The sequence below is a fragment of the Mauremys mutica genome, chromosome 1 (genome assembly GCF_020497125.1).
Source record: "Mauremys mutica isolate MM-2020 ecotype Southern chromosome 1, ASM2049712v1, whole genome shotgun sequence".
In the NCBI taxonomy this organism is placed as follows: Eukaryota; Metazoa; Chordata; order Testudines; family Geoemydidae; genus Mauremys; species Mauremys mutica.
Genome location: NC_059072.1, coordinates 287,019,241 through 287,047,228, shown reverse-complemented (window position 1 = coordinate 287,047,228; position 27,988 = coordinate 287,019,241). Strand labels below are relative to the sequence as shown.

The 27,988-nt window shown below is 39.0% G+C and overlaps 1 long non-coding RNA gene across 3 annotated transcripts; it reads left to right on the top strand.

Annotated features, from left to right (window-relative positions):
• Positions 1-27,703, top strand: LOC123369861. Of its 3 annotated transcripts, XR_006579182.1 has the most exons (5): positions 8-59; positions 5,409-5,522; positions 6,929-7,064; positions 24,944-24,976; positions 27,550-27,703. It is a non-coding gene; the product is annotated as an uncharacterized LOC123369861 (long non-coding RNA). The 3 variants fall into 3 exon arrangements; XR_006579174.1 differs by lacking the exons at positions 24,944-24,976; positions 27,550-27,703 and adding an exon at positions 12,573-12,779; XR_006579187.1 differs by lacking the exons at positions 5,409-5,522; positions 24,944-24,976; positions 27,550-27,703 and adding an exon at positions 12,573-12,779 and having other exon boundaries at positions 1-59.
• Positions 27,704-27,988: the final 285 nt, after the last annotated feature.

Here is a 27,988-nt window from a genome sequence, read left to right as displayed (position 1 = left end):
CAACTGGAAAGGAAGGAGGGGGACCTCATGCGGCAGCCGTGCTGTGAGTGCTGTGAAGGGTAGGGAGACCCTATTTTAACATTCAAAAAACAGGACACTCCAGAGGGAGGGAAGCCCCACCCTGCCACCATCCACTCCCTCCGACTGCCCCCCACAGAAACCCCAACCCATCCAGCCCCCCACCCCGCTCCCTGTCCCCTGATCACCCCCTCCCGGGACCCCTGCCCCCAACTTTCCCCCAAGACCCCACCCCCTATCTAAGCGCTGCTGGTCCTTGTCCCCTGATTGCCCCCTCCCGGGACCCCTGCCCCTAACTGCCCCTTGGGACCCCATCCCCTATCTAAGCGCCGCTGGTCCTTGTCGCCTGATTGCCCCCTCCCGGGACCCCTGCCCCTAACTGCTCCTTGGGACCCCATCCCCTATCTAAGTCTCCCTTCTCCTTGTCCCCAACTGCCCCCTCCTGAGACCCCCCCAACTTCTCCCCTAGGATCTCACCCCCTACCTGTCCCCTGACAAACCCCTGGGACTCCCATGCCTATCCAACTGCTGCCTGTCCCCTGACTGCCCCCCAGAACCCCTGTCCCATCTAACCCCCCTTCTCCCTGCCTCTGACCGCCCCCTCAAACCTCCACCCCATCCAACCCCTCCTGCTCCCTGTCCCTTGACTGCCCCCCCGAACCCCTTACCCTTTCTCCAACCCCCCAGCCCCCTTACCGTGCTACTCAGACCAGCGTGTCTGGCTCCGTGCAGCGCCAGACACGCTGCTGCATACATGCTGCCATGCTCCCCCACGGAGCCCACAGCCCCCCCGCCACCCATCACCTGCCTTCCAGATTTGAACACCTCAAAATTCAGGAATGCTCAAGCTCAATTTGGGCAGCTGTTACTTCATTTCTCCCAAATCAAATATAGTGATCCACTGTAACTTGCTGTAGAAAAAGTAGGATAAAATTGAGCAAGAAATGCTTCTCAGTGGTTATTAGGACTGGAATTGCTATTTTCAACAGCCATTGCCTTTCTTTTGTTTGTTTGTTTAAAAGGAAGACAGTGATATTGCATTGGCAAATTCCCCATAGAAAGAAAGAGTGGAACAAAAGAATAAAAAAGGCAACTTTTCCTCATTTATGTAGGACAGTCTTATAATATGCATCCAGATATCCTCCAATCACACAAGCTGAAAATTGTTCCATTTTACTGCAGCTCTGTAACCATATGGGACCCAATCCTGTCTGTGTTCTGTGCACATCTAAAATTCCTGCTGAATGACCTGCCCGGGGAGCGAGTTACCAGTGACCCAGGGCTGCGGTGGAAGCAGGGTGCAGGTGGTGGGTAGGGGGAGAGCCCAGGGCTGGGGCGGCAGGAGGTGTGTGGGGAGGGCACTGGTGGGGGGGAAGAGGGGAACCCAGGGCTGGGGCAGCAGGGGGGTGGAGGGAGGGCACTGGTGAGGGGGAAGGGGGAAGCCCAGTGCTGGGGCGACAGGGTGTGTGTGGGGGGGGGAGAGCCCAGGGCTGAGACGGGGGGGCAGCCAAAATTTTTTTGCTTGGGGTGGCAAAAACCCTAGAGCCAGCCCTGCACACACCTCCATACACACAGGGTGGAGTGTGGGAGAGAAAAGTCATGAAACAAAGCAAAAACCAATTCTCTAAAACATATAGTACTGCCCTTTCTTGTGGCTGATGATACAGTTTAAAGAGTGATATTAATATTTGCACCACATCCCTGCCATATTATGCATGATTGAATTCTGCAAATACATACTTCAAGGGGTACAGAAATGCTACAGAATTTACGTTAAACATTGCACATGTTTCCTACCCTTGTCTTAGAAATTGTCAATTATATGTTGCAGAATTTCTGGGGCCATGCTTATATTCTTGACAAAGAGCAGATTATTTGGTCATGTAGAACTTCTGGAAGTCTCCATTCTTAAAAGCATGTGTGGCTATTCACCCTATCCCAGCAAGCACTGGGTGTAGAGCACAGCACAGTGAGCCTCTCAAATGAGCCAGGAAGATTGATAAAACACAATCTCAAGTAGCTGCTGGCACCTCCCTGTCAAGCTTACTAATGAGCGCTGTGTTACAGCTAGAGTCAACTGTCACATTATCTCTAGGCTAATAAACGGATCCTATGACAAACAATATACAAATAAAAAGCAGCTGATAGAGGATCTTTTCTTTTAACTCAGACTCTGCATATCCCCAGGATATTATCAAATTGTCAGCAAAGAAGGTCTTTAAGTTCTAATGGGTTTTTTGTTGTTGTTTGTTTATTTTTTAGGAATGAGCAAACCTATCGGGATAAAGTAAAAAATTATACAACTCTTCTCATAAAACTCAAATCAAACTGAACTTTTGAGATCTGAGAAAGTTGAAGTTTTTTCATAATTAATAGTCATGCCTCTGTACTTCTTGGTTCCAGCAAAGATTGTTGATGGAAATGTTAAATATCATAAGAAAGAAGTTATTCGAGGCATTTCTCGCACAATGAGAAACAACAACATACAAAAACTTGGTTAAAGGAACATTTAGGTTGCAAAGTCAAGCACTCAGAACTTAGGAAATGGCAGAATGCTCATGCAACCATAACTTGCCCCCCTTGTGGATATACATTATGATAGTCTCTATATAATCACATACTACTGTTTTCTCGTATGTGATCATGTAATTAAAGAACCTAAACAATCTTTTAACATCGTTTTTTTGTATGTAATTTCCTATGCTTTTATATAACTCAATATGTTGTACAAGTGACACAAAGGCAATGGCATTACCAAGCAGAGATTCTGTAATATATGCAAATAGGTTAATGCACACTTAACTGCACTTGCTAGTGACAACATCTCAAACAGCATTATTTATATATTATGCACTAAAAACAAAATGAAATAGCCCAATATTTGAATCATAGATATATATAGCCATTGTACACTTAATGCATAAATGGAAAGCACAGAAAAGAACACAAACTTTTGGATGAAGTACACCACATGTGATGATGTGGATAGGTAGGACCCCTCGATCTTGAAAGGTGTTTTGTGGGGGGTACTAATCATTGTAGCAATGGAGATATGTCTACAGGTCTTGCATCTGTTTTGTGCCGCTTTGTGTTGGTGTGTCCTGGTCTGTGGGGATCTTGCCTCTGATGATGAGCTTGGTGAGGTTGGGGTATTGTTTGAAGGCCAGAAGAAGGGTTTGGGGAAAGACTTATTTCAGGATGTTGTCCAATTCCAGTATGAATTGTAATTATTTATTGATATATTATGGGTTCCAGTGTAGTGGAAGGTGACAAATAGGGCTGTGTGGTCAGAGGTTTTTCCTTCCCTCCCCCACCGTATTGAAGCAGGTTCTCTTGAGGTATTTGGATTACCTATTCCATGATGCAATCTACTTCTCTGTTGGAGTGTCTTTGGGCAGGTCCATACTCACCGCACGGGTCGACGCGGTGAGTTCGACTTCTTGGAGTTCGAACTATCGCGTCTGATCTAGACGCGATAGTTCGAACTCCGGAAGCGCTGCGGTCGACTCCGGAACTCCACCACCACGAACGGCGGTGGCGGAGTTGACCTTGGAGCCGCGGAGTTCGACCCCGCCGCGTCTGGACGAGTAAGTCAGTCGAACTAGGGTACTTCGAGTTCAGCTACGCTATTCGCGTAGCTGAACTTGCATACCCTAGTTCGACCCCCGCCTTTAGTGTAGACCAGGCCTTTGTTTGGTGAAGGCAGTTTTAAGTGTGTTAAGGTGCATATCCCGGATTTTCTCCTCAGAGTATATTGTGTGGTGAGTGCCTGGCTATAGATAACAGATTTCTTGGTATGTTTGGGCTGGTTACTGGATCTATGAAGGTAAGTTTGGTGATCGTGGGTTTCTTATATACAGTTGTCTGAAGGGTTCTGTTGTTGAAGCTGATCATGGTGTCCAGGGAGTTGATGCTGGTGTGAGAATATTCTAGTAAAAGTTGATGGGTGGTGGTTGTTGAAGTTGTTTTGGAAATCCATAAGAGAATTTAGGTAGTCGGTCCATAGGATGAATATATCCTTGATGTATTTCAGGTATATAATTGGTTTTGTAGTGAATTTGTTCAGAAATTCTTCCTTGATGCAGCCCATAAAGAGGCTGGCATGTTGGTCTCTTCCCATGGTTTGGAGAAAGCGTTTGTTGTTGAATATAAAATTGTTATGGGGAGGACGAAAAAGATGAGTCTGGTTATGTGTTTGGAGTGGATATCTGAGTGTTGTCCAATGTCTTGTAGATATTTCAGGTATTCGTTAGCTCTTAGATCTCTGACTGAACTCATGGATCTCAGTCCAGTCTCTACTGTCCATATAAGAAAAAAAATTATCACAGTGGTTCCCTACTTAGAATCTTTGTTGGAAACCTCAGCATAGTAAATCTACTATCCTTTCAACTAAAGCAGAGGTCGGCAACCTCTGGCATGCGGCTCACCAGGGTAAGCACCCTGGCAGGCCAGTCCAGTTTGTTTACCCGCCGTGTCGGCAGGTTTGGCCGATCGCGGCTCCCACTGGCCGTGGTTCACTGTCCCAGGCCAAAGCGGGTGGCGGGAAGCCGTGGCCAGCACATTCCCTCACCCGCGCCGCTTCCTGCAGCCCCCATTGGCCTGGGATGGTGAACCGTGGCCAGTGGGAGCCGCAGTCGGCTGAACCTGCTGACGCAGCAGGTAAACAAACTGGCCCGGCCCACCAGGGTGCTTACCCTGGCAAGCCGCATGCCAGAGGTTGCCGACCCCTGAACTAAAGGGAGGATCAGTTCAAAATAGTGTAGAAGCACATTTGTGAAGCAGTGTGGAAGAAAACTTGAGACAGACTTCCACTTCTAGCTCTCTTCTGTCTGTCACAAGTAATAAATTTTCTCAAACAAACAAATATACAAATAAATGTGAACAACAAATTACGGCCTCGTTTTTTTCAGTCTGAAGAATTTGCTTTTATTATATAAACAACAGCTTGAAAGCCAGAGAACTTCTGTAACTATGATACAGCAACAAATTATACACCTAGCTATCTCTAGTTTGTCGTATGTCCTGCAAAGAGTAATATCTATGCTAAAATTAACAACAGACTCATCTGAACTAGCTATGTAAGCAATGTTTGAAAAATTTGGGAATTTACCTACAGAACAGTACAGACAATAATGAAGTAATTCAATTCAATCTTAAATCATTATTACTTTATTCGTCTATATAGTAATGTTAATTATTACAGAATCAATGATATCATTAGAATGGAAGAAACCAACAAGTTCAGTATCAAAGTTTTAGTGGCATCAAACCACTTAGTATAAAGTCTATTTACATTCCCAAAGAAAAACTTTCTTAAGAAACAAGGCTGAGAATATATTGTCCTTTAAACTAACATTAATATAATTTTGTATTTGTGGTAAACATGCTAGAAACTCAGGGAATGTACCATAAAGGCTCCATTATCAACGCTAGCTCTACCTCCATGATCCTGCCCATTTTCCACCCATAGAATGTGGCGATCCTCATCAGGTACTACCAAAAATGTAAGACTGCCATATTGTGCATCTGAATTCCAATTGTATGGGCGTTAGCTATAGAATGATATAACTCACATCCATACATGGGTGCTACCGGGGTTTGTGTGAAGGAGTGGGATGTCTCTACTTTGTATTAGGAAAAAGTAATGGCAGTTCTTTCTACTTTTAGGATATAAGGCCCATGGTGGAAAGGACCCCAAAAGTAGTCATTATGCAGAGCACTGCTGGTTTCTGCTGTTTAGCTGCACTACCTGTGTGATGTGCAAAATGCAGATGTGTGGACAAAGAAATATTAGGTGCAATAGATGTACTGCAGAGGTCTCAGGTTATATCACAGAACTTGGCAATTGACCTCAGAAAATAGGGGCTAGGAAGGGTGAAAACTGGCAGTCACATGTTGCCTGGGGTGCAAGGAAACTTAAACCATCACATTATGGAGTATCCCTAAATTTAGGTTGCTTAACACTTTCCTACTTTTGAAAGGCTCCATTGTCTGCAGAAAGCCTTTGAAATTTGGAAGGGAAAAATTCCTGGGCCTTCCACTTGTCCAGTGAAATTTCATTTAGGTTTGGCTGAGTTATAAATTCTTACAAATTCCCATTTCCCTTCTCTTGCTTCTGTTTCCCAGGAACCTGTTGGCAGCCTGCCAAAACTAAGCACGTGAGCATTCTAAAGAGCTGGATCCATGCCACTGACAAAGCAGCAGCGGCATATTGTGCTGGGAACTGTTAGAGCAGCTGTAGTGGCAGGGGGCTCCCCTCTCATCACATGCTCCAAAACCTGGGCACATAACCCCAGCATCCCATCCCCCTTCTGGGGGCACCAGATGGGCCCCAACTCTCTGGGTGGGTGGAGAGTGGTAGGGTTTATGTGTATAGGTTTAGCTTTGAAATTTGTTAGGGGATTCCAGCAAAGAGCCCTGAGTGTCCTGCCTGAAACAAGGGTTGAGGGGGAGAAGGCCACAATAGGATGGAGCCCAGGGAAGCAACAGCAAGAAGTTGGACTGAAGAGAACTTGGTTGATGGTTATGATACTTCAAAAAAGAACTAGATAAATTCATGGAGGATAGGTCCACCAATGGCTATTATCAAGGATGGGCAGAGATGTTTCCCTAGCCTCTGTTTGTCAGAAGCTGGGAATAGGCGACAGGGAATGGATCACTTGATGATTACCTGTTCTGTTCATTCCCTCTGTGGCAACTGGCATTGGCCACTGTCGGAAGACAGCTTTGGTCTGATCCAGTATGGCCATTCTTATGTTCTTATATGTTGGAACCTTCTGTAGTGAGTGGGTAGAGTTCCCGTACTATCCATTGGTATGGTGGCATGAGGCCAAAAAAGGGGTTCAATGAGCTGGAGCCAGAGACCAAATATAAGGACAATGAACTCTTATTTTGTTGGACTTTCTGTTAGAGTGGAAGGGATGGGCTAAATCATGACCTGGCCAGAGAGCCAAGTTACAGGAACAGAGACCTCCACAGCACCAGAGCGACTGCCAGACAGGAGAGAAAGGCTACGCCACATCTAGCCACAAAGTGATGATCTAACCGTGAGTGAACTCCTTCATATATAAGAATAACAAAGGACAGTTCAGTCCAAAGGACAGGATTATGCTAGGCATAAATGATGCAGAATTTGATTCCAAAAGCCTATTCTTAAGGAAACATTTTATTCTAGTGCAGGGGTCGGCAACCTTTCAGAAGTGGTGTGCCAAGTCTTCATTTATTCACTCTAATTTAAGGTTTTGCATGCCAGTCATACATTTTAACATTTTTAAAGGCCTCTTTCTATAAGTCTATAATATATAACTCAACTATTGTTGTATGCAAAGTGAATAAGGTTTTTAAAATGTTTAAGAAGCTTCATTTAAAAATAAATTAAAAATGCAGAGCCTCCTGGACTGGTGGCCAGGACCCGGGCTGTGTGAGTGCCACTGAAAATCAGCTCGCGTGCCGCCTTCAGCACCCGTGCCATAGGTTGCCTCCCCGTGTTCTAGTGTTTTGGTTTCATACAGTGTTTTCCTTAAGTGTATTAATTTACATCTCTTAAATATTTTCTCTTGTTATTTTCCCCCTAATAATTAGCCATGAAATAATGATGTAAAGTGGAGTTCCTTTTGAAAGTGTACCTGCCATTTAATAATGCTGAGCCTTTGATAATCATTAATGTGCACACTCAAGCATAGGGATGCTTTATTCACCATGCCATGGTACAGCTATTAATGATACTCAAAGGACTGAAAATTAACATTTCGGATATGTCCAGAGCAGTAAACTGGTAAACAAGCCTGCAGTTAGTGCTATGGATGATTTGAATCAACAAGGGTGAAAAGATTTGGTTACTCTGTGTATTAGTGTTAATAGGAATAGATTATAGAGGAATATTTGTGCTGTGACCTTCTGTGCACTAATTGAAATAGTATTCAGAGTCAGCAGTGGAGTAATCAAGTTAAACACTGAATCATAAATCATCATGAAAAGTGCTGTCACAACTTAGCCATTAATGCCCTGTATTGCTGGGCAGCCTCACGAAAATATCTGCTATGCCGATCTTTAGGTTAATAGGAACAGAAATGGCATTTAAAGACTGTTTGGATCAAATCTGCTCTGAGGTTGAAAGTGTTACTCTGTTAATTTACTGGTAATTTGAAGTGATGTAGTTAGGGTTAGAAGCAGCACAGCTGAGCCCCTTATAGGGAGACAAAGGGCTGTGGGAGTTTTTTCTGATATTGGGTGCAGTACTGATTCACTTTTAATGTACATGTGTAGTTTCCTTTGTTTCAGCACTGTATAAAATTTGGCACGGTAGTCAACATTAAAACACATAAGGTTTAGCAGCGTGACATAATTATATTCCAAACAGAATTCAAGTGTTCATACACGGACAGCAACTTCAGGTTTTAATGTTACTGTGAAAGCTGAGGGCACCTCAACAAAGAACTTAAATACAACAAAATACCCTTGTGTTTTTTTAATGTAAAATTATCTTTTTTAACTGGTATTTGAGAAGAAAAAATTAAAGCTTTATGTTTCAAAGAGACAGAGACTAGCTGGAATTCCAAAGGAAATATTTTCTTATGGGTAATTTTCTGATTCAGTTTTGATCAAAATAACAAGCAGGAATGATGTATACTCTTTCTAATAAAGACCTATGTCCCAACACTGGGAAAGCTTGTGCTAATTTGATCCGTTACTCATCAGATTACTCAGACAACTAGATGCATAATGTTTAGGGGAGTATCTATTTATCATGATTTGCTTCAAATATTGTTAATTAACATTAACAAATTACAGTAGGCATCTGGTAAAAAGGAACTTTATTTAAATAACCAGTAAAAATGGTCTTAAGAAATATCCTGATTCTCAGATGCTTATTTTCAAGGGGGTTCACAAGAGGTACATTGGCATTTGTCTGAATTTGCATACATTCAAGGTATAATGCATTACGCTGAAACAATGTTACTTCATACATTATTTATTCATATAAAAAGTCAACAATTTTAGTTTTCATAATTTGTTCATTCAAGGAAAAGGAAGTGTGAAAAATTTGCTAGTGAGTTCAAGAATACTTCCATTTAATTACTTACTTATTTTCCAGTGAATCCAACTGTACAATTAATGCCTTTAGCCTTATTCACTTTTGCTTTAAATTTGATTTTGCATTTTCAAATGCGTATACTTTGCTCACAATTTTTAAGGATCAAATTCTATTCTCAGGTACATTGCTGTAAATCTGGAATAATTAAACTGAAGCTGCTAAAGTTCCCCGAGAATTGTCAGCAGCATTTAAAACCTAAAGAAATAGCTTTAGTCTTTGTACATAATTCATAACAAAAATGAAAAAAAATAGAGAAAATAATTGAAAAAAGGTTAAAGGTGATTACAAACGTAGAACATACATAAACTGATTGAGTAAGTTCCTCAGTTTGAATTGTTCGGCCCTAGGTTTTGTGAGGACATGTGTGATTAGCTATGCAGGGCTCAGGGAGGCTTCCATGACCAGCACACTATAAGGTAGAGAAAGGTTTTCCAGATGGCCATATTTCAGAGTCATTACATGAGTTTTCATTTTCTTTGGGGAGATCGAGCGACCTCAGGCCCAGAATCCTTTACCACGTAGTTGGCAGTACCCGCTACAGATACAACATAGTACAACAAAAATGTATTTATATGAAGTTTGATTTGGCTCTCATGCACTGAAATCAGAATTACACTGATGTAAAACTGGTATGAGGTGTAAATCAAGCCTAGTGCGTATGTCTAGCGTTTCTGCCAGAAAAGCTGCAGAGGCCAGTGGAGATACGGGATCCATTGATTGAAGGAGCACATGTCATCTAAGCTGTGTTATGTGTTCTGAAAGCACGTTTCACACATGTCTAAAACCAATCTTTTACTTCAAAAGGGGTCAAAATTAAAAAGTTATCAGAAATTAGTTTATATTCTCTGTCTACTGTTTGGACCCCAAAGGATTACCTTGAAAGTGGTTGGTTTGCCTACCACATTAACATTTTAACTACCTTCCCCTGTGATAAGGAAAAGGCATTGTTTGTGTTTCACTATATTTTATTTAATAAGGAATTTCCAAAACTTGTCTTGCTTTAAGAGTATTTAAATGAGCCCTTCCAGCCAATCAATTACTGTTAACTCATAGTCACCATAAACTTCATACAGTTATTCAGCACCAGAACTAACTTTTACCCCTTTGTGGACAGTAAATGCCAAAACGAAAGCTGCATGCTATTTCAAAGATAGATACTATATTTCAAACACTAAAAAAAGCTTCATTTAAAATATCCTTTTGTAAAAAGTTGTATTGAAGTACTGTACTTGCTGTATAAAAAGAATAGCATAACTGTTGTTAGGTTCAGTATGTAGAGTAGTATGATGAGAATATACAGTCAGTATACAGCTCAGAATTACCCTTCATCCTGCAGTTTGGCTCTACTGGTAGTTGACATAAAACACCACAAGGTAAACCTCCATTTAATTTTTTTCTCCCATGCTTGGCTGCTCCTGGGATTTTCCCTAAAGGGATATTTCTGTCCCAGATCACAGTTCCTTCTGCCCAGAAAGTCATTTCCAATTCTCTTAAGTCCTGGTGGCATTAACAAACCACACTTGACACAAACAATCTTCATAGCTTACTCAGAACCTTAAGCATAGGAGAGTCCAGTCACCTTTACAAGGAATTACAATTTATTGATGTTTCTTGACTATGTTCATTTTAAGCTGTTATTGCCAAATTCAGCCCCACCATAAAAGGGTATAATTTTATTGACGGCAATAGTATGATCTCAGTGCTGTATATTTCCTAGCTGGCCAATGAAGCTGTAAATAACCAAATACATCAAAAGTAAAAATTGATGACTCTAGTTTTCTAGAGTGAATAAGTTTTTTGATTTTGAACTGTCATCATAAAACCATGTTAGGAGGAAGTCATTCATAGGAACAATACACATAATGGGCCAAATCCAAGAATAATTCCATTAGCTTCCATGGAATTGTGCCCACTTAAGTGGTTGCTTAAATTTAACAACACAGTGAAAACATGAAATTGGTTTGACTTCCTGTCTCCCAGAAAACTGTGACTTCAATTCATGATTAAAGTTAAGCATATTGCTTCTGTGCCCAACCAAAATTAATGTATTATAAAGAATACGTAATAGTAAAATAAACAATGCAAATGCCAAATACTTGCAACAAACTACACAGAGTTTAAGAATTATCCATTAAACATATTCAATGACTGTTTTCAAGCAGCAAGTAGATCTGAGAAAAATCACATGCTGGTCACAGACAATTCATGTAGAGGGGGGAAAAAGCTAAATTTCTAGACTAAGGGGTAGATTTTCAAAGGCACAAAGGGCAGTTAGAGATCCAACTTCCATTGAAAGCCACTGGAAACTGGGTACCTAACTGCCCTTTGTAACTTTTAATTGTTTGTTTATAGTTATTTATATTAATATAGTGCCCAAGATGGACCCAATTTTTGGGGTGCTGTACAAACACGAGAAAAGAAGCAATCCCTGCCCTCAAAGACTTTGAAATCTACCCCTAAATTGCTATAAATATTCACCTATCTCTAACTAGAAATCATTGTTGTATATTTATATGCACATTACATTAACATATATACACACACAAATAAAAGGTATATGGAAAATAGAAAGTAAACATGGATAGTTTTCTTTAACTCCGTAAACATATTAAATTGTTTTTATTTTGCCTGTGTCTTGGGGGAATAATGGTAAATTATTAATACAAAAACATCACAGTATCACCTTCCATAAGCTTCTACTCATTATTGATTACCATGTATAGCTCATATCTGCAATAGTACAATATTACATAAACCCATCTGAAACTATATAAATTCATGCTTGACAATGATAGAGAAAAGGAAAGAGAGGACATAAACAATTTATTAGCTTCTTAAAACTCCTTTTTAAGAGTCCGCATTAAAAATCGTAGTGACCCTGTCTTGCACAGTACAATTCTCTAAAACTTCTAAGTCACTCAATGATAAGAGGCTGATCTAAATGCTTCCACTGCATTAATCAAATACCACGTTTAATTAAAAGAGCCATGCACAAAGCTTTTTCAAAATGTTGCTCAGGTATTGCAATAATTTCTGATCACCCAAGCCTGGAAGACAAATAATTAGAGCTGCCAGAGCATTCTGATGAGTGATGTCAGCATCTCCAAGTGACCTTCCCTCCACTAATTAATTTTCATCTTAAGAAAAGAGACCCTGTTGTTGCACATTATTAATTGAGTTCACTAAAAGATGCGCCTGATTAATTTTTGTTGATAATACTTGTCATTCTAGGCAGTGGCTGTAATCATTCTATTGGGTTTTATTTTTTTAAGTTGATCTAGGTCTTTTGCAATGTGACTGATATAGTATCTCTGATACAAAAAATGTGCATAAGGGCATATTCTACAATGTAACAATTCTCATTGTCGTTGATTGTTTAGGTCAAGTGGAACATTGATGTCTAGTTCGCTAACTTATTTTCAATTTAGTTAACTGAGTTTCATCCTCTCTGCCCCCACAGACTTCCTCCAAGTTCCTATTAAAGCCCAAAGGATACTCACATTTTTCTTCACTTCTCATCTCCTGCAAAAGCACTGTTTCTACCACCAACTTGCCAGCTAAAGAGGACTGGATGGGGCTTGTTCAGAGGCAATACTTTCTAGACTCAGGATGCAAGAGCAATAGGAGGCAGACCCAGCCCCGAAGGCAATGTGTTGATGAGTATTTAAAGGTGTGTGAAAACAGCAAAGAATCCTGTGGCACCTTATAGACTAACAGATGTTTTGCAGCATGAGCTTTCGTGGGTGAATACCCACTTCTTCGGATGCAAGAAGTGGGTATTCTTTTATCCGAAGAAGTGGGTATTCACCCACAAAAGCTCATGCTGCAAAACGTCTGTTAGTCTATAAGGTGCCACAGGATTCTTTGCTGCTTTTACAGATCCAGACTAACACGGCTACCCCTCTGATAAAGGTGTGTGGTTAGAACATATTCGCTAACATGTTCTAAGGCTAGTGCAAACAAGACAGCGTATACCTTAACATATGTGAAGCAGGTTGAATGGATGCATAGGCTCCCCTCAAGGCTTTATCTTGACCAGCTAATATGTGTTAAAGTCTACATTACCTTGCCTATGCTAGACTCTTAGGACACATTAGCCACACATTCTAACAACACCTTTTTACATCCTAGTGTAGACAAACCTTAGGGTTGACTATAACAGCGTTTAAAAGAGAACTGGATAAATTCATGGAGGTTAAGTCCATTCGTGGCTATTAGCCACAATGGGTAAGGAATGGTGTCCCTAGACTCTGTTTGTCAGAGGATGGAGATGGATGGCAGGAGAGCGATCACTTGATCATTACCTGTTAGGTTCACTCCCTCTGGGGCACCTGGCATTGGCCACTGTCGGTAGACAGATACTGGACTAGATGAACCTTTGGTCTGACCCAGTACGGCTGTTCTTATGTTCTTATGATCATTTGCCTCTGCAGTGTCTTCAGCCCTCATTGCTCCCTATTAGTCCAGAGAGTGAGCAATCTAGATTTACCACAAAAATCTGATTGACTGTAATAACATAAATGTGAATACTTAAATAAATTGCTAACATAAGTAAGAAGGATAGCCAGTTATTGATAAATTTGTAACATTTTCTTGGATCATAATTCTGGGATTCAGATCAGTCAGATGCAAGGGAATTCTTTACAAAAAGTACAGCATTGTGCACTTGAACACATTGGGGATCTTCACAAGTGTTTGTGAATTCCATGCCTGGAATGAAATTAGCTGAATATAACAACTAGAGTATACAATAGCTATAATTACATGTTTTTCATAAAGTCAAACTGGTCCCCATGTAACAAAAGCCCTGATCTTAAAGCGTATAGGCAATATGTCATTAAAATATAGCAGGGTTTTTTCCCTGCTTTGGAAAGTATTTTAATCAAGTTTTAATCAACATAACAGTGATTATCAATTTATCAAATATCAATTTAGCAACAAAGATTATGGAAATTTTCCCCAAGCCACTGAACAAAGTATGATTAAAAAAGAGTTCTTCACATACCGTGATGAACACATACATACATCTCTTCAGTTATGTTCCACCACTTGAAGGGACAAACATACTGAAAAAAAAGGGGTATAGATATCAAGTTTAGTAGAAATGTTTTTTTATAAACTATAATAGTTACTTTACAATAGCTTTGAAAATCTTTTTCCTTTCCCCATCCATTTAAACATGGATGGTATTTCCTCTGCCTCAGACTATGTGATTAGGGCCCACTTTGTTTGGAAACTTACTTTATCCTGTAGTCCAGGCACAAAGTTTGGCTGACAGGTACTATATATATATATATTAAAATTGATAGAATCTGGTGAGAAGTGTTTGGTGTACTGGTAAGTGCTAGTTTCTTTTTTAAATTCACAAATACATACTTGAAAACTAACAAATATTTTCATAGCGGGGATCATTATCTTTATAGGATCTTCCCCAATACAAAGTTTGCTTGGGTTTGTATTGCTCTACTCGCAACACACACAAAAATCAAGAGTCAGAAAATTATTGCTAATCAATACTCACTTCTTTTATTTAGCTTTCCCTCAATTTATTCTTTGAGTCACAAGACCCATCCAACCAAACAAAACCATAAATTAATCAAGATATTTGTCCTATCAGCTGGAAAGAAAGAAAGAAAGAAAGAAAGAAAGAAAGAAAGAAAGAAAGAAAAATTTTTATTTTTAAAAACTTCAGAGGTCTTGGAAACTACCATCGTTCAGGGAAGGGAGAGTACATAATAGAGGACAAAACTGACAGGAAATGAATTGTTAATAGTGAAGCATCTTAGAAAATCGTAAGACAACTCTTTAAACTATTAAAGAAAAACCTGACAGAATCCATTTTACTTTTGCAGGAGAACATAATGTACCAATATTTAAAGGTGATATAAAGCATGATGAAAAAATTAAAGAAATTTTAAATCTGTTTCAAAATTATGCTTGAAACAGATTTCCATTCCTCTCTCTCTCTCTCTGTTTTTTGTTTTCCTTTTAAGTTTAGTGATGGACATACAGCCTGAGATACTGCAGTCCCACAAAACAGGCACACCATGATTACAAGGGAGTGCAACCTTCCAATCCCAGTGCTCTGCCCATGTGCCTCAGACTTGACCTGGCTGACTAATTTTTGGGAGTGAAAGGGTAGTTTTTCACTATTTCCATTCAATCCCTGGGTTCTTTTGCTGAGACTGCTGACAAAACTGTTAATTTTGGACCAGTTCCTATTTGCCTTACTTGCAAAATTCCTTGATTTACATGGGATTACTCACATACTCAGCTGAACAAGGCAAGCAGGATTTGTCTCTCTAGTGATGTTTGCTGTTATGAATGAAAACCTGCCCATTAGGAACTGACTGGAGAATATTAGCTCATTTTACCTTGACTACCACAGTTAGACATCAGATGGTGACTTCTGTCTGCAACTGACCTGGGCTGGATTGACTCAATGAATTATGGATGAGAGGTTTTGCAGTCCATTACAAATCCCCTGAGCTCTCTAGTCCTTCATATTTTCCCCAAATTCTGTACAGAGCTATTTTTGCCAATGACTCTCAGTGATAAAGTTTTATTATTATTGTAGACTTCTTTCCAATTTAGGATGCTGTTGGAGTCATCTTTGTGTTTAACTTTATGTCAATTGTGCGTGCTCACACTATATATATATGTAATTGTTTTGGGGTGATATACGTTTCCGTCAGAAGGAAGATAAGACCAAATTACCAAATGCATTTTCATCAATGACTCCCTATTAGGTCAAGAGTCACTAGGTTAAATGTCAATGATCCAATATCTATCCAGCCTCAAAGCAATCTCTTCATTCAAACAATATCTACCATTACATACTGAACAAATCAGAGCAACTGTTTTCCCATTTACGAGATTTATACAGCCATTTAGAAAAAAATTTCTTGTGGTTCTACTGATATCATCACTAGTACTACCAAAGTGTGTAGTTCAAATCAGATTTCATCCATGCTAGGTATTGGTTTTGTGTGTCAGCAAGAACTTTCAAAATACATTGGTTTATATAAACAAGGACAGATATAGGTATTAAAGCCCCCCTCCCCCACAAAATTCAAGCCCCACAGAGCTTTATATTACCTTGGACATAAAACAGCTTAAAGAGTGCACGGCTATAGTAAGAAAGTCCTCTGTAATCTATCTGTTTAATTTGTTGTTTGCAAACTACAGTAGAATCTCAGAGTTATGAACACCTTTGGAAAGGAGGTTGTCCGTAACTCTGAACTGATCGTAACTGTGAACAAAACTTTATGGTTGTTCTTTCAAAAGTTCACAACTGAACATTTACTTCATACAGCATTGAAATTTTACTATGTAGAAGAAAAATTCTGCTTTTAACCATCTTAATTTTAATGAAACAAACACAGAAACAGTTTCCTTACCTTGTGAAATCATTTTTTTAAAACTTTCCCTTTATTTTGTATTTTAATTCTGTATTTGCCTTTGTTTTGGGGGGTTTGGGGGTTTTTTTGGGGGGGGGGTCTGTGCTACTGACTGATTGTGTACTCCTGTTCCAAATGAGGTATGTGGTTGACTGGTCAGTTCGTAACTCTGGTGTTCATAACTCTGAGATTCTACTGTATTCTTACTGGGGTCCCAAAAGGCCAACAGAAGATTCCCACTATACAGGAGCCAAGTGTCAAGGAGCCATCTGCCCTCATCACCTCTGCTGTAGGTGGCACGGTCAAGGAAAAGGGAGTTTGCTGAGAGAGCCAACAGCCCCAACTATTGTAACAGTCACTTGGAACCCATTGTAGTTGGTGCAACACAAAGCAGCTCAGGAGCAAACTACTATCCAATGAACTCAGAATCGGAGAGCCACAAAGCTGCACCAGCCATCAAATGGCCCTAAGGAGCTAGTCCTATTTTTTTAAATTTTTTTTTTTTGCCTTCACAAAATCAGCTAGTTTCCACAGCAAATGTAATAAGAATGGGATATGATTTTCAGTGAACAAGCAACCAGAAAAATTATGGATTTTATACTTTATTCCTAATTTTAGAAAATGCACCTGTATACCAGTTATAAAAATGCACCAATGTACACCAATTATAAAATAATTAAAATAATAATTTAAAAATAACTGACATGTTTTCACTCAAAAGGACCCCAAAAAGAAAACTCTTCAGACCACAACAGAAACTGAAATCCCCACCCTCCCTCAGGAAATAAGCTGAACAGATAGATAGGTCTTGCAATGTACCCTGAAAGACAAACAACTCAGGAGCAATAGGGTAATAAAATTCCAATTAAGGAAGTATAAGAAGATCCAGCAGCGGTACCGCTTTGTTCACTGCTCCCCTGTCCCCACCAGTCAGGTTCTTTCAACGTTGATCAATCCCCCTTCATCTCTCTTCACCCACCCTATGGCTTTCCTCACAATCATTCCCCTCCTGAGGTTTAGAAACACTGATTGGTCACTTTCATCCTTCCCAAACCATCCTTACCATCTTTTTAAGTCCATCGTTTTCCATCACCAGTCAGTTCCCTTCCTTCTGCTGTTCATCAGCCAGTTGCTGTGAGGCTCCTCCTACTCATCCAGCCCATCTTCCTAATAAAAAATAGAATAATATGCCCTCTTACTGCCTTCTAGCACTTGAGCTGCTTCTTTCTGCCTACCACCTGTGGTGTGGGCTGTAGTCTGGGGGACTTCTATTCTTCTTGTGTTTTTCTTAATTTCCTCCTCAGAGATGTTTTGAGTAACCAGGAAACACTACATATTTCAAATGTCCCTAGGTCCTTACCTCTCAGGATCACATTGTGCAGCCCAAAAAAGCTCTGTTGGCCTCTATTTTGGTCCCTGGGATGTAGCTGTATTTGAATTCCCTACATTCATGAGATTCTACATTATTTCTCTCCTGAATTCATCATACACAAAATTCTTTTTGTTTTCCCTGCAAGAGATGTTAATCTTGCTTCTCCAAACAATCAAATTCACCCATCGCTATTTAAAGCCATCTCTTTCAGAAGCACAGGAATGATATATTCCCAAACAAAATATTTTTAACCATTAAAATGTATTTTAGCAGAGTCCAGGTAACAGTCAACAACAATATTACAAGAGTCCTACATGCTTGGGGGGGTGGGGCGGCGGAGTTCAAATGTTAGAAGAAAATGCCTGGAAATGAACACTTAAGGGATTCAGCCATGTTCCTTGTTCTCTCTAATCCTTCATCTCTCACTGTAATTCAGTCGTACCGGTAGGAGGGACACAGCTAGTCTACCCAAACAGGGAACATGGCCATTTGAACACTATGAGAGCTTTATTCAGCTTGAACTTTAGTTTATAACTGTGACCCCCAAAACAAAGGAAGGTCCCATAATCCCTTCCCGCTCCATCCTATTACTCAGCACATTGCTTAAAAATAAACATGAAGAAAATAAACATGAAAGACAATTTCCATGTCATTTCATTTCCCCCTGACATATCAAGAAGAATCAATCACATAATTAAGAAAGAACGGCAAAATAATGAGAAATTCAGAGCCAGGGACAGGAGAAAAATATACAAGAATTAAAGTTACCCTGCAGGGGGGTGACTGTCCTTTCAGCAAAAAGGGGCTTACCTGGCTAAGCCAGATCTGCTGAGTTTTGAACCAATGTTTAGAGAGTAACTGTTCAGTACATCCACAGCCGTTAAAGTTTCAGAGGACCCGCTCAGAAGTCAGGAAATGGATGGTCGCCTGAACAAATGTAACTGCCCCTTTGTGTGTATTTATTATGATACAGACTTTAATTACATAATCACATAATATTTTTCCACAGGATTCTGCCACATTTAGTGTGTAAGATGGACAGTGCTCTGTGAGCAAAGCAGCTGTTCATTACCCTCATTATTCAGTATGTGGTCTCATTCCTCATTTACTGTAACAAACTCTGCACTGAATCAGGATTTTTTTTCTTTATAGGCATTTCTATGACACTCAGCAATGTACTGAGTACCTCACAAGCATTAATGAATTTATCCTTACAACACCTCTGAGGCTGCAAAGTATTATTCTCATTTTCAACCATTTGGTTGAAAGCAGCAGAGCTCTTGCCTCATTTCAGGCACCCCTTCTATGTCGAATGGAATGAGGTAGAAATCATTCAGAATCTTGCTGCCTACCCTGTACATTTTCACTAATCAGAGAAAGGCATATCATGACCTAAGTAACACATACATTTGAAGTACCAATAGAACATTAGCAGATGGTAAGAGGCCCCATCGCAAAATTCAGTATGCAAGCACAAAGTACATTTTCAAAAATCCTTATAGCCATCAGTAGGCCATCAAAAGTTAGATCTGTGACCTTGGGACTATCTCCCTGCCAAACTTCAAGTTTCTTTAACCACTGACAGGATAGGGACATTGAAATTTTATCATGGGAAAGTATTTTCTCCACTCTCTTTGTTCATGAAGATTGCTGAATCATTTTGGCTTAGCCATCCCAAACAAATTTGCTCCTGAGCTAAGAATAAACCTACTAAATTTCAGCCATAAAACTAAAAGACTGAAGTGATGACCAACTGAAAATTACACCTTGGAGTTGATATATTCTCGGATTCCAATAGCTGCAAAGTTTAAAGATGTGTCCAAAACAGGGAAAGTAATGGGACCTAATGTATAGGGTGCTAATAATACCAATGAATAATCACTTAGTTTATGAGAAAATAATGGACTCTGACAGGCATGTATGCTCTGCAAAAAAATATGAAACTTGTCTCTGCAACAGGCCTACTTCGTAAAGTTTGACCAGATGCACAAGCCAAGCAAGGTAACATAAAATCTTCAGAACTGAAGCAAGTCACAGAAAGTTGCAAAGCCACGATACAATGATCTCTACTCATCCCACACCCCACAATGCTTCAATCATTAGCATTTCAACCCACCATTCATGCCTATACTATAAATTTTACAGGCTTTGGAGTAAATCCCCTGCATCCTGCATCAATGGTGGATAATCTGACTCACTAACCTATCTTCTGAAAAGACCCCATTTTAAAAATCCTTTCCTAAGCCAGCCTGAGGAAGAGGACCCAATGCTCACAGCTCAGAAAAGGAGTTGTACTTTTGTTTCCTTTCTAGAAAGACTGCACTGAATGTAAAAACTGCAATATTAGTACATATGCGACTTTAGCAAATTAGATGCCTCGTGCTATTCCATAATACAATGTTGACATTGACAAGTAAACTGTTAAGATTTAAACTTTTTTTCACTTCACATGATAACCCAGTGCAAGACAAGCTAGAAAATGCAGTTAAAAACTCACTTCCACAGCTACTTCAGTATTCTGAACACAACCACATCACATTGTATACAAACCAGTACCAACAAGCATCTTCTAGCTCATATAATTTTAATACTATCAATACTACCTTAATAGCAACATTTCTCATTTAAAAATAAAGAAAAAAAACCCCACTACCCTCTATATTTATTCTCTTGGTGTGAAATTCTCTATTGTTGATTGTCCTTCATGGTAGTTTTATCAGAGTGGAAATTGCCAGTTTGAAAGCATCATTTTATATATTCTTCATTCTCTCCTCGAGATGATCTTGTTAAGCTTCAAGGGTTTAACATGTTGGATCCATCTTATATTCAGATTCCAGCTACAGTACAAATGCCATTTTTCTAGCTCCCCTATTTTCAAATAGAAAATGCCTATATTTCTTTCTTATTTAAATATTGCACAAAAAATACTTCAAACTAGAGAAGTCTTTAAAAGCACAGTATATTTGTTTTCCTGCAGCTGTACTATGGACATGAATAATAGAAGACATCCATATATCATTAAAAGTTGTTGTTTCAAGTTTCATTATGTTTCAATCTAATGTTTATATTCCCATGGATATCTTTTAAGGTAATACTGGAAATCAAATAGTAGGTATCCAATTTGAATTTTTATAAGGTAATATCCCTAAAACAGTATGAATTTTAATGTCTTCCATACATTTCTAATTGAAACCTAAATGAATGATTGCATAATTAAAATTACTTGATGTAATGACTGTAATGCTTTCATTTATTTGCATTCTCAGCAATATTATAGGCTATTGTATTAATCTACTAATTTGATATCTGGTTTTTGAGTCTCCGTGGATTGAATTAAAATCAGCGTCTAGGTACCAGATTCTGATCAGAGTCACACCAGTGTAAATCCAGCATAACCACACTGAAGACAGTGATGTTACCCTGATTTTCACAATCCTAAAGGAGGACAGAATCTGGCCATAAGTAAGCAGCCCAGTATAAGGAATTTTATAAAAGACAGACATAGAAAAAATCAGGACAAGCCCGTTTCTCCTCTCCTCAATACAAGTGGACCATTAGAAAACCACTGCATGGTAGAAAGAGTCAACTCCATGATTTTCTCTCTCTTGCAGCAATCTGATTTTAAAAAATCGGTATTGGCATCTCACTCAGATAAAGCTACTCATAGATTTAGCAAAGGCATGATACAGGCAAACAATAAGAGTAAACGGGATATTAAATGATCCACCACACAGGGAAACAAGGAATCCCTAAAATGAAAGGGTCGCTGTGGGTCCAGTGATCCCATGTGGATCACTGTCTGGATCAGATTAAATGATGGACTTTTCATATCCTATTGAATAAAGTATCTTTTTAAAGTATCCACTCCATGATACTATTTGTTATTCAGTAGGGTTGAGTCCCCATTTGTCCTCCCTTTACACAAAATCCTAAATCTGCCCTACAGAGTCTTTTACAGTAAAACAACAATAAAGTCTCTTATCAACAGCTTGTTGTAACAGATACAATACATGGGGTACTGAGATCAAAAAAGGCATGAAAAGCATTTCTGCCAGCATTGTACAAAATATTGAACATCTGCTATATCTGGGATCCTGGGAGCTGTAATTATAATTTTTGAAATCTGCACACAAGAGTTATAAATATTAGAACTGTAGCCTGTGAAAGCCATGAAATATTTAAGTTGTTTGGCAGGCTTAAGAAAAACTCATAAACTTAATTTAAGCAGCCAAACACTATATTTTTACAGATTTTACATCTTTCATGTCACTAGTCATATAAATTAAAGCTAACTGTGGAGCAGCCAGGAGTTACAGATGGTAACTCCTGTGGGCAAAAGAAGGTCAGTTTGAGATTTAAGAGTTTCAGCAACAGTTCACCTTCCTGCTTTCTCCATATTTTAATTCTTGCATTAAACTTGTCTTGGGTATTTCCAAGGCACCCATTACTTAGTCATCTATGAAGTGCCAAAAGTGTGCTTGATGCTATAGCAATATATATGAAGATATTGGGCCAGATTCACCTGTATATTTCAGTTTGTTTGTGTTGGTCCAGCAATGCAAACCCGTCTTATTTGGCCTTTTAAGTTGGGTCTATGGCTGCTGGAGGAAGCTCAGAGAACTTGCCCACTGTCCCTGCACCAGGGATCTCACAATCTAATATAGACACAGAAAATATATTTCATCTGGATAATTATTTAAACTTGAAGCAGAGATGAACAATGAAAAGCTTTGCAAAAAATGTTTTAGGGAGGGAGCTGAATTAGAGAGAGAGTTTGGCACATGAGAAGAGGAAGGTAATTTCATGCCTAAAGGGCAGCATAAAAGACATCACTGTGATGAGAGAGGGAGAAGGGTACAATGGGGATTTTGAGGCATGAGAGTTTTTTTGTACAGGGTTTTGTTTTCAAGTTGCTGTGTTCTAAAACCACTCATAAAGATAGAAAATGCTCTGGATCAAAGATGAGTAAAATAATTTAGGACAGCAAATACCACAGCCAAATTCACAGAAGCTACAATACGAAAGAGACCCAAAGGCAGATTCTCATTTGTACAAGTGTCAGTTCAACCTGTTAGGTATCCATATGCCACCATCAAAAAATTCAGCTCTGCATATGGGTAAGGGGATGGCCAAATGTGCCTACTATATGCATGTAACAAGAGTAAACGTGAATGGATAAGGGAGATAGAGGAGAAAATATGAGAGGATGTAAAGTGATTTTAGAGAGATCCATATTCTACTCTCAATGATTCTGGTATTAATTTGGAAAATGCCACTGTCTTGATAAGAAATTCATTTGCAAATCAATGGAGTAGCAACAGATAATCACTGGTGCAACAGGGCAGAATTTGGCTCAAGGGGCTCAGATATGTGCTCCTTATTCAGGAAAAACTCCCTTTGACCTACTGAACTGCTATAAACAGTTAAACGTATCCCAACCATTGAACTATCTAGTGAAACTTGCACCTAAATGCTAGGTGTCATGAGAGTATTAGAGTAGTCATTAGTTAATTCAATGGAACTAATTATGACCTCACTTATACATGTTTTACACCAGTATAATTCTATCACATTCAATGGAGCCACTCCTGAACTACATCTTTGTCTGCACTGCCAGCAGATCCTGGTTGTAGACCTGGAATATCTGGATCAAAATGGATATTGGATTCTTTTGAGACACAAAGGTTCCCATGCCAACCTCTCTCCCTGATGCTAGTATAGGACTGGAGGAAAGTTTTGGATGCTCCCCATTCTGCTGTGATCCCTGGCTGGTTTTTTTCAGCTCACTGGCACCAAGAGCACCCCCCACCACCAATTTACACTATGCACTCTTCAGCCATAGCTGAAAATCGGGCCCTTGGTTATATACCACAGGAGTCCAGACACTAAATGGTAGCCAATTAATTTAAGACAATCTGGTTATGACCAGTCTACATTTAAATAATATTTACATCAGGTTTATTAAATTAGCACCAATTAGTCTAAAACGATCTTTTCAGCTAATTTAGTCAGTCCTGTCTCCCACCACATGCACAAATAGTAATCACTGTGTTACAGAAATACAGAAAAAGCAGATTTTACTGTTCTCTTTTTCACATATGACTTTCAAAGCTTGCCTTAATATCAGTCTTAGCACAAGCTATATTCCATCATAACTGTATTCCAAGATATGTGACTGAGTTTCAGAGGGACCTGTCTGCTCCCCCACCCATACACACACCCTATGTGATGAAAAGCAGACATGGCATGGCGAGTGCCACCTCTACTCTACTCTTCTCCTTGCCCACATTGCTTCCTTTCCCCAAACCCCATAAAGACCATGCCTAGGTGTTTCATCAGAGTTGAGTTGGAGAAAGCAGGTCTGAGGAGACTGTCATCTGTATTGTCGTCCTTCCAAACCTGTGAAGATTGCCTGCTAAGTCAATGTATCCTCTCCATTCTGTTCAGTTTGGGGTGAAAGGGTAGCAAGAGCAACAAGGGTCTTCTTGGCAGCATAGCTCCTACAGAGAAACCTACAGGAATTGGGAATGAGTGCAGAAGCATAGGGCCTCCAAATACACTGTCCTGTGTCTCTGTGAATCTCTTCAAGATCCATACAAATCGTACATATATTTTTTTAAAATCAAACAACCTAGTCATTTTGTACAGTGTCAGGAATCAAAGCCAATATTCCACAAGGGAATGATCCAAAAGGAAAACATAAAGGGAGATTGTTTCACATGCCTGGCAGACAGCACTCATAGGGGATGATCTTACACTAAGTTACTAATGTAGATTCTTACTTAATACAGAATCCAACCTAACAACAGTTCTAGGTAATATAGTACTTTGGTGTGTATGAACTTTATGAGCCACTGCTCAGTCATATAACAAAGCTAACTTCTTTTAAGGATGGAGCCTTTTGTTAGACAGAAACAAAAGAAAGGCTTAGTGATTTTTTATTTAATTATTTGTAAATAACTGGAGCTTGCACGTCATTCAAGTTTCCTCAGTTTTAAAGCTGTAATTATATGCCATTTGTTAACTACCTAATTTTTGCGTTTGTTTTTACACTGACAGATTTCTTCAGCCACATTTCAGGTAAAAGTACAGGTAAAAGAAAAAGTTATCTCTCCTTTGATGATTAATCACATTTTAGGTATATTTCTAATACATTTTTGAGAACAGGTGGAGTAGAACACCAAAAAGAACAAAGACTCTCCCTGTTTGGCTTCAGAAGATTTTTGTCCCCAAAGTGCACGAGAAATTGGAATCCTTATTACAAAGTTTTTCAGACAACATTAGAACATATTTTATTTTAGGTGGTAGAGGACTGTGCTTTTGGAAAAGAAAGTCCTCAAGTTCTGCCTCAGACAGGTTGGCTGGTAGCTATGTAGAGTGGTCACCATTAAAATACTGACATATTTTTCTTTTGCCTCATCAATATTACTGCAATATTTCAGAAATACTATGTCAATGGTAGGTACTTGGAAGCAGTAATTGTAAAAATTAACTGCCAAAGATGCAGGGTGAAATCCCAGTCATAGTGAAATAAATGGCATAGTGAATTGATTTCAGTAGGGCCAAGACTTCCTCCTCCTCTAAAATCTAGCAATACTATCTAGGAGTTGCCACCTTAGTGAATCATAAAATATAAAAAAAGCACCTAAGAATACAAATACTCACTTAAATGAGTCAGAGTACATTGCTACACAGTCTCAAAATTCACTGAGCAGAACTATCTGTTCATAATGCAAGATCTATTTGGATTCAGAATTCAACATTTGACTGACTTGCTCTAAGTTTTCATTGGTGATATCCTTGCATTATTTTGAAGCAATTGAAATGGTCATAATGGTTAAAATCATAATAATTACAATTCTACAAGAAAATACAATCAAACAATCTTCTGGTTGCTACTGTCACTGAAGAAAATGTCACTAGTGGAGCTATCTTTTCAATAAACTCAATGTAAATGACATTTTATCTAGTCTTTTATAAAATGAAAAAAGACTTTTAACAAAGTAAAAAAAAAGCATGTTACTTTGCCTCAGTATTACCTGAACACAGATAATTAATACCTTGTGATGCCAAAGTCATAGGTCAAATCCCAGAACTTATTGCAAATGTCTAGAAAATTACCTTTCCAATGACATATGTCAAACATAATCTACTGATAATTTAGGAGTTCAACTCTAATTATTTATGAAGAATCCCCAAGTTATCTATATTGATTTATGTAGAAAATATATTAAATGCTTTACATTTTGGAGAAAGAAAACACTATCAACTTCTGTCTCTCTCAAGTCCTCAACTACTTCATCAGCATACAGTAGCTAAGAAATTAGAGCTCAGATTTTAATGAAAATCACAGTACATCTCTTTCTTCAAAAAAAGAGATATCCTTTTCATAAATGTTAAAGAACATCAATGGATACTGAATATGCACTGAAATATTAAAATTTTAGGGTGCAAATGTCATGGCCCAAACAGTTCTTGAGTCGATAAACCTGGGAGTAGGTGCAAATAGCAGTAGGTTTTCACCATCATCCAATTTTCAGTTAGTGCAGAAGAGCGTGTTATCAGCTATCTAATGTCAGAATTCAATAAATTATCAGTCTAGCCACTCAGATTCACAAACTAATGTTACCTTAGAGATCTGTGCTGCACAGCTATGTATCTGAACAAGACTATTCCAGCAGTACCCTATTTTGATAGCAAAATATTTTGTGGTAATCACCAGCATTTGTCGAAACATTTTTTAATTAGACCCTGTTTTATCACATGCAAAAAAAAAATTCAGTGCTAGTTCAGTCTCCTGTTTCATTCTGTCATGAATCAATTTGTAGAGACATTTAGAAGTCAATAATCCACTGCAGCTTTGATGACAGGTGATTAATTTCTACATTTTAGAGACATAATAAGATTTAGCAATAAAAAGGCCTTGAAGTAACCTACCAAACAGCTTTAATCTCAGCCTTGGGACTGTTGCTACATATGAATACTTGTACACAAATATGGATGATTTAAGTTAGTAGGTTTTATTGCAGACTTCTTGCCTTTTTGTATTAATCTTGCTTTACAGTCAGACTCTCTATAAAATCAGTTTATTCTGAATAATTTTTCTAACATGATATTAGAAGGATGGGGGTATATTATTTGCCCACATGGGCTCTATTCTTGTAAAAAGTATTTTACATGCTTTTCATTGCATGGCTTGAGTGGGTCTTGGTGGGCAGGGGAGTGGAAAAAAGGGACGACGGCTCTTATAATTAAAACAGACTCAGACTTACACCAGTAGGCTATTCTATGCTGAATAACCCTGGGCTGCACTCAGGGCTCAATGCATCTCACACTGAACTCAATGAGAGTCTTTCTGACGACTTTGGTGGAAGTAAGATCAGGCCCCAACTCAGTACAGTGGGGAGATTTGAATTAAGGAAGAAACTCAAAGTGTTTGCACCCAATTTCTCAGGACTCCCAGGGTAAAAGTTTCCAGTTCCTAATTAGGCCCTTTTGAGGTCTCCAATCCACTGCTTCCATCGTTTTACTTCAAATGCTATTTCATGTTGACCGTGCCACATGCAGCTCCTGACCATAGTATCCAAGGGGAAGGAAAAATAATCAGAAATCCTAACCTTCTGCATTTTTTTGGTAAATTATAGTGTAACTTTTTTCCCTTCTAGAAATACTCAAGTCTGAAGCTTTTTACATCCACAAGACATGACTGCTGCATTGAACTGTTAAGGCTAACTAAATGGTACTACGGGCTGTTGCATCCAACTAAGGAAAAGAAAGGACAAAGTTTACACACAGGGCTTGTAAAATCCACTTGCTAGTGCGCACTAGGAAGACTTTCCTAGATAATCTAGGATCTAAGTTACCCATTACTATAGAATTTCAGCTTTCAGTGTAAAAATAATAGTAAGATCCTACCCTTATAGTTGTGAATAAAACCTAGCAAATGTAAATTGAGGCAGTCCCTTTCTTCCTGAGTTTCTAGACTAGTCTTTTGAAAGAGCCCCACTGTTTCTGCAGCTGCGTGTAACTTTGCATAGAATGGTGCATGGGGGATATGGGCAGTATAAACTGAAATTAAGACTGAGTTTCAGTTCTCTTATTTCA